Here is a 12,220-nt window from a genome sequence, read left to right on the forward strand (position 1 = left end):
ATACCAGCTGAGAAGACCAGTGTGAAACGGGCCCTATAGAAACCTGTTTTTTTCTGTTTTGGATAAAGGTTTGACTGGAATGAATCAAAGCTGACCGTTGTAAGCACTCATGTCAGTGTTAAATGGTTTCTCTCTGCCTAATGTCCATGTTTGCTGCACAGCTTGGTCTGTTAAAGGAAGTTTAAAAATAAGATGTTATGGGGAGACTGCTTTGTTGATGCTATCATATGTCATTTGCCTGCCTGACGTACATGTACTGCGGCAAAGTGGCTCTATTGCACGAAATCCCGTACATCGAAGTAATTTCGTGCTTTATCCGCTGCCGGAGCCGCGATCACACTTTTATTGGACAGAGGGGGGGGGGCGCAATCAGTGGGACCTAATGTCTGCCGGACACCCATGATGGGTCACAGGAGAGGCAGAACAGCGGTCCCTAGGGACACATTTACCCTTTGATCGCCCCTGATGTTAACCCCTTCCCTGTCAGTACTGTAACAGTGCATCTTTTTAGCACTGATCACTGTAATAATGTCACTGGTCCCAAAAAAGTGTCAAGTGTGTCTGATTTATGTTCCGCAATGTTGCAGTCCCGCTAAAAATTGCCGATCGCCGCCATTACTAGTAAAAATAAAATAAAAATATCCATAGTTTGTAGATGCGATAACTTTTGCGCAAACCAATTAATATACGCTTATTGGGATTTTTTTTTTTACCAAAAACATTTAGCAGAATACATATTGGCCTAAATTGATGAAGAAATTAGATTTCTACATTTTTTAATTGGCTGTGTTTTACAGCAGAAAGTAAAAAAATATATATTTTTTTTTTTCAGAATTGTTACTCTTTTTTTGTTTATAGTGCAAAAAATAAAAACCACAGAGGTGATCAAATAGCTCTATTTGTGGGGTAAAAAAAAAAAAAAGAAATCCATTTTATCTGGGTACAGTGACGACCGCGCAATTGTCACTTATAAGTAACGCAGTGCCGTAACTCAAAAATTGGCCTGGTCATTCAGGGGGTAAAACCTTCCGGAGCTGAAGTGGTTAAAGCAAACTTGCAGGGCAAATCAACAGGCGTACTTTTTAATGCCTCTCTTCCCCTCAGTACTTACTTTTATTCACTCCCCGCTGTTCCATTCAGCTGCTGGGAGTAAAAAAAATACCTACTGTAAGGTCTTGAATAGCTGCTCAGCCACAGCAACACCCATGCAACCATAAGCAAGCCATACACTGTACAATTTCCTTACCTTCAATGATGGGCTGAAGGAAAGAAAAATGTCTCTATTCCCCCATCAACACAGTCAAAGCTATTGTCTTCTGAGAGAGGGAGGTTTCCCAGCCGTCAGAATAGAATGATCACTGCCGGCAGCTATAGCCACCAGCAGTAATTGCTTGGAAAGAAAAAGACAACAGGCTGATTGTACTGAAATGTACAATCAGCCTGCCCATACACGGATTGAAATTCAGCCGATTCCTGCTGAACCAGACAAATTTTGACTCATCTATGGTTTGCCTTAATGAGCAAAGCTCAGATTATCCTTGGATTGGATTGACTGATTCTTGAATTCTCCATGAATTGGTGTAACCTTGCTATTATACCTGTTTATAGTTTGTTTTTGTTTGTTATCTTTAGCTATCTGCCTATCACTGGGAGTCTAATCAGAGCTTTGTTGTCTATGTACTTTGTCTTTAGTTTTGGGTTAGTTCCAGTAATGCTGAGAATTACTTTGTTTCATGAAAAGGTTAGCCCAACTGTGTAAACCTCTCTTCGTTGCTTGGTAGTAAATTGGCACAACATAATATCTCATACCATAAACCTGAGGCTTTTATCAAGATGTAGCAGCCCACTGCTGAACGGCCAAGCATAATAATGCCAATTAACCACTTCTGGACCGGAAGGATTTGCCCCCTAATGACCAGGCAATTTTTTTCGATTCGGCACTGCGTTGATTTAACAGAAAATTGCGCGGTTGTGCAACACTGTACCCAAATAAAATTGATGTCCTTTTTTCCCCACAAATATAGCTTTTTTTATTATTTGTACTATAAACAAAAAAAAGAGCAACATTTCTGAAAAAAACAACAACAAAAAAAACATTATTTTTCACTTTCTGTTATATACCATCCCCCCCCCCCCCCCAAAAAAAAAGTAAAAATCGAAATTTTTCATCCTCTTAGGCTAATTTTTATTCTGCTACATATTTTTGTTAAAAAAAAATTCCAATAAGCGTATTTTGATTGGTTTGCACAAAAGTTATCGCATCTACAAACTAGGGGAAAGATTTCTGTCATTTTTATTTATTTACTAGAATGGCGGCGATCTGCAATTTGTAGTGGGACTGTGACATTGCGGCAGATTGATCGGACCCCAAACGGACATTTTTTACACTTTTCGGGGGACCAATGACATCCACGCTGCCTAGTAGGGGGGCGGGAGCGGGCAGGTGCTTCCCGCTTGCCACCCAGAACCACACGCGTGACGGACGTAGGGCTACGTCAGTTTGCGCAGGAGTCCCAATAAAGGGACGGGGCCGAACGGCAGCTCCATGTCTGAATGGCCAAACTGAGCTGCAGCTCAGCTGACGTTTCCCATAGCAAGCTGCTTGCTGTGGGAGCACTCAATAGGAAGGAGGGGCCAGAAGCAGCACAGAGGATCCGGAGAAGAGGAGGATCCAGGCTGTTTGTTGGTTATGTTTGTTATTAAAAAAAAAAAACTTTACAGTCACTTTAACCACTTCCATACTGGACCTATTCTGGCACTCTTCTTCTAGAAAATTACTTGGAACCCCCCAAATATTATATATGTTTTTTTTTTTAAGCAGAGAAAGAATTTGTGCAGCAATTTTTCAAACGTGTTTTTTTTTTGGAAAAAAAATGGTTCATAAATTTAAAAAAACAAAGCACTAAAGTTAACCCAATTTTTTTGTATAATGTGAAAGATGATCTTACGCTGAGTAAATAGATACCTAACATGTCTCGCTTTAAAATTACGCATACTCATGGAATGACACCAAACTTCGGTACCCAAAAATCTCAATAGGCGACGCTTTAAACATTTTTACAGGTTACCGGTTTAGAGTTACAGAGGAGATCTTGGGCATCATTGCACTCGCTCTCACGCGTGGTTTGAACGCCGTTTACGTATGTGGGCGTGACCTACGTAAGCGTTCGCTTCTGCATGCAAGCACGCAGGAACGGGTAGCTTTACTTTTTATTTTTATTTATTTTTTTTTATTTTTACATTTTCCCTTTTTTTTTTTTTTTTTTAATTATTTTATTCATATTACAAGGAATGTAAACATCCCTTGTAATAAGAATAGGGTGTGAAAGGTCCTCTATAAGACCCCTGATCTCTCCTAAAGCTGGGGAAACTGAGATCCAAAAAAACGATCTCTGCTTTTCCAGCCGAGTACACGGTAGTGTTTACATCTGCCGAGCCAGACATGACGTCATAACGCCGCACAATGGGTCGCCGAAGGTCATAAAGACTGCCAGGGACCGTCTGGTCATTGGTATTCTCTTTGGTATACGTTGGCCACCGGCGGATTCCTTCTCCGGTTTGCCTTTCACACGGGCAAACTGGTAGAAGCACCGGAGGGTGGCGGGAGAGGGGGGAGGGGGACATCCCTTCACGCCACCTGTAAATACAATCAAGCGGCTGTGATTGTTCTTAAAGTGCTGGGAATCACCGGCAGAAAATATTGATTTTCTGCAGGCATTATTCAGATAACTCCACTTAAAGTCCAGGACGTCATATGACGGCCTTGGACGGGAAGTGGTTAAAGCAAACTAATTACTAAAGGCAAGACTTTTTTTTTTGTATAGAGTAGGGGAGAGTTACAACCCCTGTCAAATTTTTGCCATCTGTCTCATTGGGGATATTTTCCTTCACTTTCCTTTCCCATAGTCAAAATCGCCTACAATAGTCTACGATCCCTTAATGTATTCTCCCTGGAGAAGAGACGCCTGAGAGGGGACATGATAGCAATTTATAAATACCTCAATGGTGATCTCAGCATAAAAAAAAAGCTATTCAGTCACAAGGATTGCATGAGGACTCGAGGACATACAATTCAATTAGAGGAAAAGCGTTTTGACCTCGGGTAACGCAGGGGGTTCTTTACTGTTAGGGCTACAAGAGTGTAGAATTCTCTACCACAAGAGGTAGTTTCTGCGGGAAGTATGGCTACTTTCAAAAGACTCTTGGACATACAGCTCAAGGATCAGAACATTAAAGGGTATGAGAGATGATTACGGCCACGTGCGCCTACACAGGTTGAACTGGATGGACTATTGTCTTTATTCTTTTTTTTTTTTTGAAAATTCTGTTTATTGTATTTTGAAAAAGAAAAACAAGGTACAAAACAGAGCCGTGTGGGCATACCCAGGCTCAACAAAACAGAAAAACTAAAAAACAATAACAAACGGAACAGGGAGTCAGACGAGAACTACCAACCCCCCAACAATGGCTGCTGCTTAAAAAATCAAGTGCATAACTCAGGTGTCCCACCGATACTCCAATGCACGTAAAATCAATCCACCATAGGTGGAATTGTGAACCAATAAGCGCTAGCATCCCATATGACTACACACAGAATAAACAGCTTTAAATTTAATTAAGGCACATTATCATCGGCATTACTTTGGTCATTGACAGTGTCCGTAGCTTCAAGCCATAGATCCCACACTTTGTGGAATTTGTTGGGGCACCCCCTATACGTGTACACCGCCTTATATAATGGTATTACTGAGTTCACCAGAGCCTTCCATTGTGATAATGAAGGGATCCCAGAGTCCTTCCAGCGCATCACCACCAACTTCCTAGCATAGAAGAGCACTAGCCCCAACAAAGTACGAGTGGCAACAGTATGGGCCAACGCATTCACAAGCCCCAGGATACAGGTCTCAATTCCAGAGGGCACAGAAATGGTAGTTAATCTAGTGATAAAGCCCAGGACCGCAGTCCAAAAGTGCTGCAAGGACGGACAGTGCTAGATCATGTTTGCATAAGAGGGGGCATCAGAGACCCAGCGCCAGCAAGCGTCAGGAATGTCGGGAGAAACCTTATGTAATCTAGCTGGCGTGAGGTGAAACCTATGTAGAATTTTGAATTGTATCAAGCGGTCTCTCGAGAAAACTAAATGCGTGAAGGGATAATCCCATACATCCTCCCAATCCTCTGAGTCCAGCTCCGGCACCTCCGCCACCAAATCTCCTGCAGCCTGTCCAAGCCCTCATGTACACCAGGCATCAAGGACCTGTAAATGGAGGAGAGTGGCTTCTCAAGGTTCTCATTCCGGAGGAGTAAATTAAAGTCCGCCGGGGACAAGTCAGGAGGGGCACCCCCAAACTGAACCCAGTAGACATGGCGGAGCTGCAGGAACCGGAAGAAGTAGGAATTGGGCAGACAATATGTAGTCTTCAACTGGTCAAATGTCATAAGGTCGCCCCCTTGGCATATTTGGGACAGGTACCGAATGCCCCTAGTGGTCCATATGGATGGATCCAGGATGGAATAGAATTCCTGGAATTCTGGATTCTGCCACAAGGGAGAATTTGGGGAAAACCAGCCAGATTTGGCATAAGGGGAAACTAAGGACCAGGCCCTGATAACCGCCTTCATAGATACGGTAATGGGATACGGGGCCCTAGGGCCTCAGAAGAGGACATTTCGCAGTGCCTCGTATGACCCAAGAAGGGCCGCCTCAAGTGCCACTGCAGAATTGGTGGTGTCAGATATACGCCAGTTATGGGAGTGGGTCGTAGGTCAACAGGCCAGCAAGGGAATACATGAAAAAGTCTGGGCAGGCAAGACCCCCCTGAGTCCAGGGACGTTGCAATACAGACAGTCGGAGTCGTGGAGGGCGGGCCCCCCACAGGAACGTGGTAATCTGAGAGTGAAATCGTTTAAACACCCGCTTCGGGATCCACACCGGGGATTGACGCACAATATATAGGAGAGGGGGTAGCAGTTTCATTTTAACAAGGTTAATCCAGACAATCAAGGACAACGGGAGATTCGCCCAGGCTCTTAGTCTGTCTTTGAAGGACTGTAGAAGGGGATAAAGATTGAGCTCACAGAAATCATGCACATTAGGGGATATATTGACCTCCAAATATCTGACCCTGTCCGTCCAGCATAAGGGGAGGGAGGGATCCGCCAACCGGGAGCAAGAGAGACTTGTCCCAATTGACCCGGAGGCCAGAGAGCTCGGTGAAGCGCGAGAGCAGGTCCAGGGCAGACCGGAGGGAGGGGCCCGGGTCCCGAAGGAACAGGATAATATCATCGGCATACAACGCAAGCTTTTCCTCCAAGGACCCCACCCGAATCCCCCAAACCCGCGGATGGCCCTCGCCAGGGGCTCCGCCTCCAGCGAAAACCACGCCGGTGACAGCGGGCAAACCTGGTGAGTACCACTCTGTATACAAAAGGCAGGGGATACCTGTCCCCCCACTATGGTCTTTATTCAACCTCAACTACTATGTAACTATGTAAAATAAGGGAACCCTGGGGCGTCACTAAGGTCACAGGAACTAGTGTCCCCATTGGAAGATTCCTCTCCATTTCTATTCTGGTGACAACCCAAAAATATAGGATTTTCTTTCTTTTGCGATAATAGTCACCAGCACAAATAGGCACACACTGCTTTGAAATTAAAGTGTTTGTTTGTTTGTAAACCCTTACATATAACCAGTAAAGTGACTGGCCTCAGGTGATACACAGAGAGGACACAAATGCTACTACACAAGTTGTACTTGTCTATCTGCAATCTGCTCTTCTCTACATCTATTTTAAAGTCCAGAGTTTATAACATTTGTCTGACCTGTCTGAGAAAATGGTGAGGAGAACTGAAACTACACTCTGCAGAGCTCAGTGAGGAGAGCTGTGAGAGCTGATTGGAGGGAAGGGATACACCTCCCTTCACACAGGAACTGAGCTAAGGCTGTCAATCATCAGCTGTGTGCTGGAGGTCCCTCCCCTGTCACCTTTTTTCTTTTGGTGTCAGGAAAACTTGTCAAAAGTGACTCATGCTAATAGCAGAGGAAAGAGGCAGCAGACAGAAATGACACTTAGGCAGTCCATACACGGTTTGATTTTAGGCTGGTTCAGCTGGAACTGCCAGAGATTCAAACCATGTGTGAGCAGGCTGGTTGTACTAAGTTGATGGATCAACTTGGGTACAACCAGCATGGTGGGTTTTACCGGTGATTATTGCTAGCCGCTGCTATAGATGCTAGCACTAATCACTGTCTTCTCCTGGCGGGAACGGCCTCCTGCGCCCCCAACCACCGGGAGAAGGCAATAGCCCAGCAGAAGGGATTCCCGCATCAGCATGGTCTGTGTTGCTGGAGGAATGGAGCAAATTTCTTTCCTGCCATCCATGGTTGCAAAAAGAAAAATGAGCTCTTTGTACAGCTGACCTTAGTTAAATTTTTTACATTTTAGAATAGAGTGCATCATATTAAAGGGTGCCTTGACTGTAATAAAAGGTTGAGAAACCCCAGTCTAAGGAACTGTTTATAGAATCTTCCCATAGCTGAATATTCTGGATCCTTCACTAGGAAGAAGGGGCTTGTGGTACTAGTGCAAATTCTGGTGTGTCTTCCAAGCATTGTCATATACGCTATATTACCAAAAGTATTGGGGGCACCTGCCTTTACACGCACATGAAATTTAGTGCCATCCCAGTCATCGTCTGTAGGGTTCAATGCTCAAACTACAATGTTGTTTCAAATGAATAGGCTGCCGTGCCCATACATACCCGCATCAGTGTCAACCAGGTCTGATCGAACCCTGCTGAGCTGGCCAAATTCTTTTTCCATTTATGGCCAGCTTTAGAACCAACCAACACTGGTCCTATATCTATGACACTTAATTTACATGCGCACTATATTGTCAAAAGTATTGGGACGCCTGCCTTTACACGCACATGAACTTTAATGACATCCCAGTCTTAGTCCATAGAGTTCAATATTGAGTTGGCCCACCCTTTGCAGCTATAACAGCTTCAACTCTTCTGGGAAGACTGTCCACAAGGTTTAGGAGTGTGTCTATGGGAATGTTTGACCATTCTTCCAGAAGCACATTTGTGACGGGGCACATTGATGTTGGATGAGAAGGCCTGGCTCGCAGTCTGCACTCAAATTCATCCCAAAGGTGTTCTTTTGGGTTGAGGTCAGGACTCTGTGCAGGTCAATCAAGTTTCTCCACCCCAAACTCGCTCATCCATGTCTTTATGGACCTTGCTTTGTGCACTGGTACGCAGTCATGTTGGAACAGGAAGTGCCAACCCCAAACTGTTCCCACAAAGTTGGAAACATGAAGTTGTCCAAAATGTCTTGATATGCTGACGCCTTAAGGCCCCTTTCTCATGGGGCAGATTCTGCTAGCTCAGCGGGGATCGCTCCCTGCTGAGCAGGGGGATGACAGGTCCGTCTCTGCTCACTGTGCAGAGATGGACCTGTCAGAGTCCCGCTCTCCTCTATGGAGAGATCAGATGAAAACAGACAGCATGTCCGTTCTAAAGCGACCCCCCTGGATAGATGGCGAACGTATCGTCATCCGTCTGTTTTAAGCGGATCTTGTTGGAACAGATGACAGACGGGTGTCAGCGGACTCATCTCCGCTGACATGCGCCTCTCCGTAGAGGAGAATGAGTGGCGCAAACAGGTCCGCCTGAAAAACGGACAGGCGGACCTGATCGTGTGAAAGGGGCCTAGGAGTTTCCTTCACTGGAACTAAAGGACCAAGCCCAACCCCTGAAAAACAACCCCACACCATAATCCTCCCTCCACCAAATGATTAGGACCAGTGCACAAAGCAAGGTCTATAAAGACATGGATGAGTGAGTTTGAGGTGGAGAAACTTGACTGGTCTGCAGAGTCCTGACCTCAACCCGAAAGATCACCTTTGGGATGAATTAGAGTGCAGACTGCGAGCCAGGCCTTCTTGTCCACATCAGTACCTGACCTCACAAATGCACTTCTGGAAGAATGCTCCAACATTCCCATAGACACACTGCTAAACCTTGTGGACAGCCTTCCCAGAAGAGTTGAAGCTGTTATAGCTGCAAACGGTGGGCCAACCCAATATTGAACCCTACAGACTAAGACTGGGATTCCATTAAAGTTCATGTGTGTGTAAAGGCAGGCGTCCCAATACAGTTCTTATGGTAATTTAGTGTATGTTGAAGAGGTTACCTGGTCATCTTCATCACTCAACAGGTTTCAGGGAGACCATCTCTGGCCTCCATGACAATCAGCATCTAGTAATGGCTCAGTGCTTGCCACAGCTACTTGGTGCTAATAGGAATTCTTTGTGTGTCTCACTTTATCTGCAGGCAGAGCAGCAATGGACCCAGAGAAGTATTCTTCAAGAAGGGGTACACTACAGAAAAGTAGTAGTTTACAGTAGTAAAGGATAAATAAAAGTTGCTGAAATCAAGTCAAGTGTTCTCTGGGTGCTGGATTCATCATTAACACCCTCTGCAGAAAACTGCAGGAGTTGTTCTTTTAGTTTGGAATTCTTATTAGTTAACCAGCTTGTGTCACACCGTGTCAGTGTTCCATACAGCTTAGTGGCAAATATTTGGCCAGGACATCTTAGGAATGTGTAAGGGGAGGGCAGCTACAGATGAACTGAGACACTTACACTTGCCAAACACCGTAACAATCTACAAACTTTTATAATGTCATACAACAAATCATGCGCATTTAATTATGTAATAGAATGCATATTGGTGATTACAAAGAGGTTGTTTAATGAATACTAAGGGGGTTTATTTGTTTAAATAGCCATTGTGCGGATCACTCTTCTAATTATCCTAGATAAAGCTGTTGGATTAGTCTAAAATGATGAAAACATTTTTGATTATGAATAAAAGAGTGCAGCGTTACCTTCCTTAAAACGGAGCTCCACCCAAAATAACCAGGCTGTTTTTTTTGCGATACAGCACTGCGTTACTTTAACTGACAATTGCACATTCATGTGACGCTGTACCCAAATAAAATGTGTCCTTATTTCCCCACAAATAGAGCTGTCTTTTGGTGGTATTTAATCACCTCTGCGGTTTTCATTTTTTGCGCTATAAACAAAAAAATGGCGACAATTCTGGAAAAAAAAAAAATATTTTTTTTTTCTTTCTGCAATAAAATACAGCCAATAAAAAAATAAAAAATTTTCATCATTTTAGGCCAATATGTATTCTGCCACATATTTTTGGTAAAAATTTCCCAATTAGTGTATTTTAATTGGTTTGTTCAAAGTTTTCGCATCTACAAACTAGGAGATACATTTATGGCATTTTTATTTATTTTATTTATTTTTTTTACTAGTAATATTGGAGATCAGCGATGTCATGCAACACTGTGCAAAAATGAAACTTTTATCATTTTTTTTTGTTTTCAAACAAATAGAGCTTTCTTTTTTTTTTGCTACTTAATCACTACTGGGGTTTTTATTTTTTATCTGAACAAACAAAGACCGAACATTTTGAAAAACAAAACTGTTTTTATAGTTTGTTATAAAATTTTGCAAACCAGGTAATTTTTCTCCTTTATTGACGTGCGCTGATGAGGCGGCACTCATGGGCCCTGATAGGCACTGATAGGCTGCCCTGATGGCCACTGATAGGCGGCAATGATAAGGCGGCACTGATGGGCACTAATAGGGTGGCACTGATGGGTGGCACCATTGGACACTGAAGGGCACTAGTAGGTGGCACTCATGGGCACTGATAGGTGGCACTGATGAGCAATGATAGACAGTAATAGGTGACACTGATGGGCAGCACTGATGATATGGCACTGGTGGGCACTGATAGGTGGCACTGGTGGGTACAGATGCCCCTCTCCTCTTCGGGACCGATGTCCCTCTGACAGCAGCGGCGATCTGCTCTTTTTTCTCCTCACACTGACAGCATGAGGAGAAAAAAAGCTGATCCCTGGCTGCTTTTTACATCACATGATCAGCTGTCATTGGCTGACAGCTGATCACGTGGTAAGGGCCCAGGACTGGTCCCTTACTCTGATCTGTGATCAGCCGAGTCTCATGGATTTGCTGATCACAGAGTGAGCCGCGCACGCTCTACAGGGAGCGCGTAGGCAGCTCATGCACAGGAGGACGTACATGAAAGCCCTCCCAGCAATTAAGATCCGCGCTGTAGCTGTCTTTTGGCAATAGCACGGACGGGAAGAGGTTAATAAATATATGAACAATGGTGAGACACTCTCCTGTTGCATAGCCCATATTGATACAAAAATTAGGTACGAAATTATTAAATGATACCTATGTTTTGTATCAGTGTGGGGTATGCAATAGGAGATATATAATATGTTTATAGGAAAGATTTCTCTGCACTCTTTTTTTTGTTAATTTTTCTGTTTAGTAATTTTGGAAACACAGCAGTGTGTAGCTTCACCCCTTTAACTTGATTTGATTTGCAGTACTAATATATATATAGTAGCTCAGTGGGTGTTAACCTACATGTTTTACAATCGGATTGTACAACCTCCTGTGTGTTTACCATCACCTATGGTCGGTATTGTTTGTGCCTTTGGGTTTCAATCAGAATAAGACTGGGAATTCATGTTAGCATGTGCAGTGCAACCGGTGTGACTTCCCTGAACGTGGTCACGTAATTTCTTTTCTCTATCGCTCATTGACAGACGTAGTCTTCTTGATTCTCAAGAGCTGGGTTATGTTGTCTCCGCAGGAGCAGGACTAGGCAGAAAGACAAAACGTTCTGGCTCCACCTTAGGGGCAGTCCCTGAGGGTATATCCTCCCTCTCTCTGCTACAGGGAATCAGTTTTTTTCTGTCTAGTCAGGAGTAAGGACCTAAGCTCCTTGCTGGGATCTTTTTGGTCCTGGCAAGATTTTTTCTTTAGAAGAAACATTTTTTAGGTAGTTTTTTCTCCAGTGTTTTTCCTGTGAGATCTTCAAGCAAAAAACGCCGGACTGGGCGACACTAGTGGTCACCCCAGCCGGCCTACGAGCGCGCGCAGACCATTGCATTGCGCTTGGTCGGCCGCGACACATTCAAGTAAGTATGCGGGGCCGGGCGACGGGCTGGATGTTGAGATCCAGTGGTCACCCCGGTTTCTGCCTACGAGCGCGTGCAGACCAGAGCTCCGCGCTGGGTCGGCCGCGACGGAGTCCCAGTGGAGGGACTGACCTTGCGAGTTAAAAGTCTCGCTTGGACGCCAGGAACCTGAGAGTCGA

The 12,220-nt window shown here is 44.3% G+C and overlaps 2 protein-coding genes across 4 annotated transcripts in view; one reads left to right on the plus strand and one right to left on the minus strand.

The window, feature by feature from the left end:
* The window catches only part of MYO15B (myosin XVB), a 764,404-nt gene that overhangs the window by 375,985 nt on the left and 376,199 nt on the right, over nucleotides 1-12,220 (minus strand). The gene's annotated exons all lie outside the window — the stretch shown is intronic.
* RECQL5 (RecQ like helicase 5) overlaps nucleotides 1-12,220 on the plus strand; it is a 276,003-nt gene that overhangs the window by 132,816 nt on the left and 130,967 nt on the right. The window lies entirely within an intron of this gene.

This window comes from Pelophylax lessonae (assembly GCF_965119305.1).
Source record: "Pelophylax lessonae genome assembly, chromosome: 11".
NCBI classification, from domain to species: Eukaryota; Metazoa; Chordata; class Amphibia; order Anura; family Ranidae; genus Pelophylax; species Pelophylax lessonae.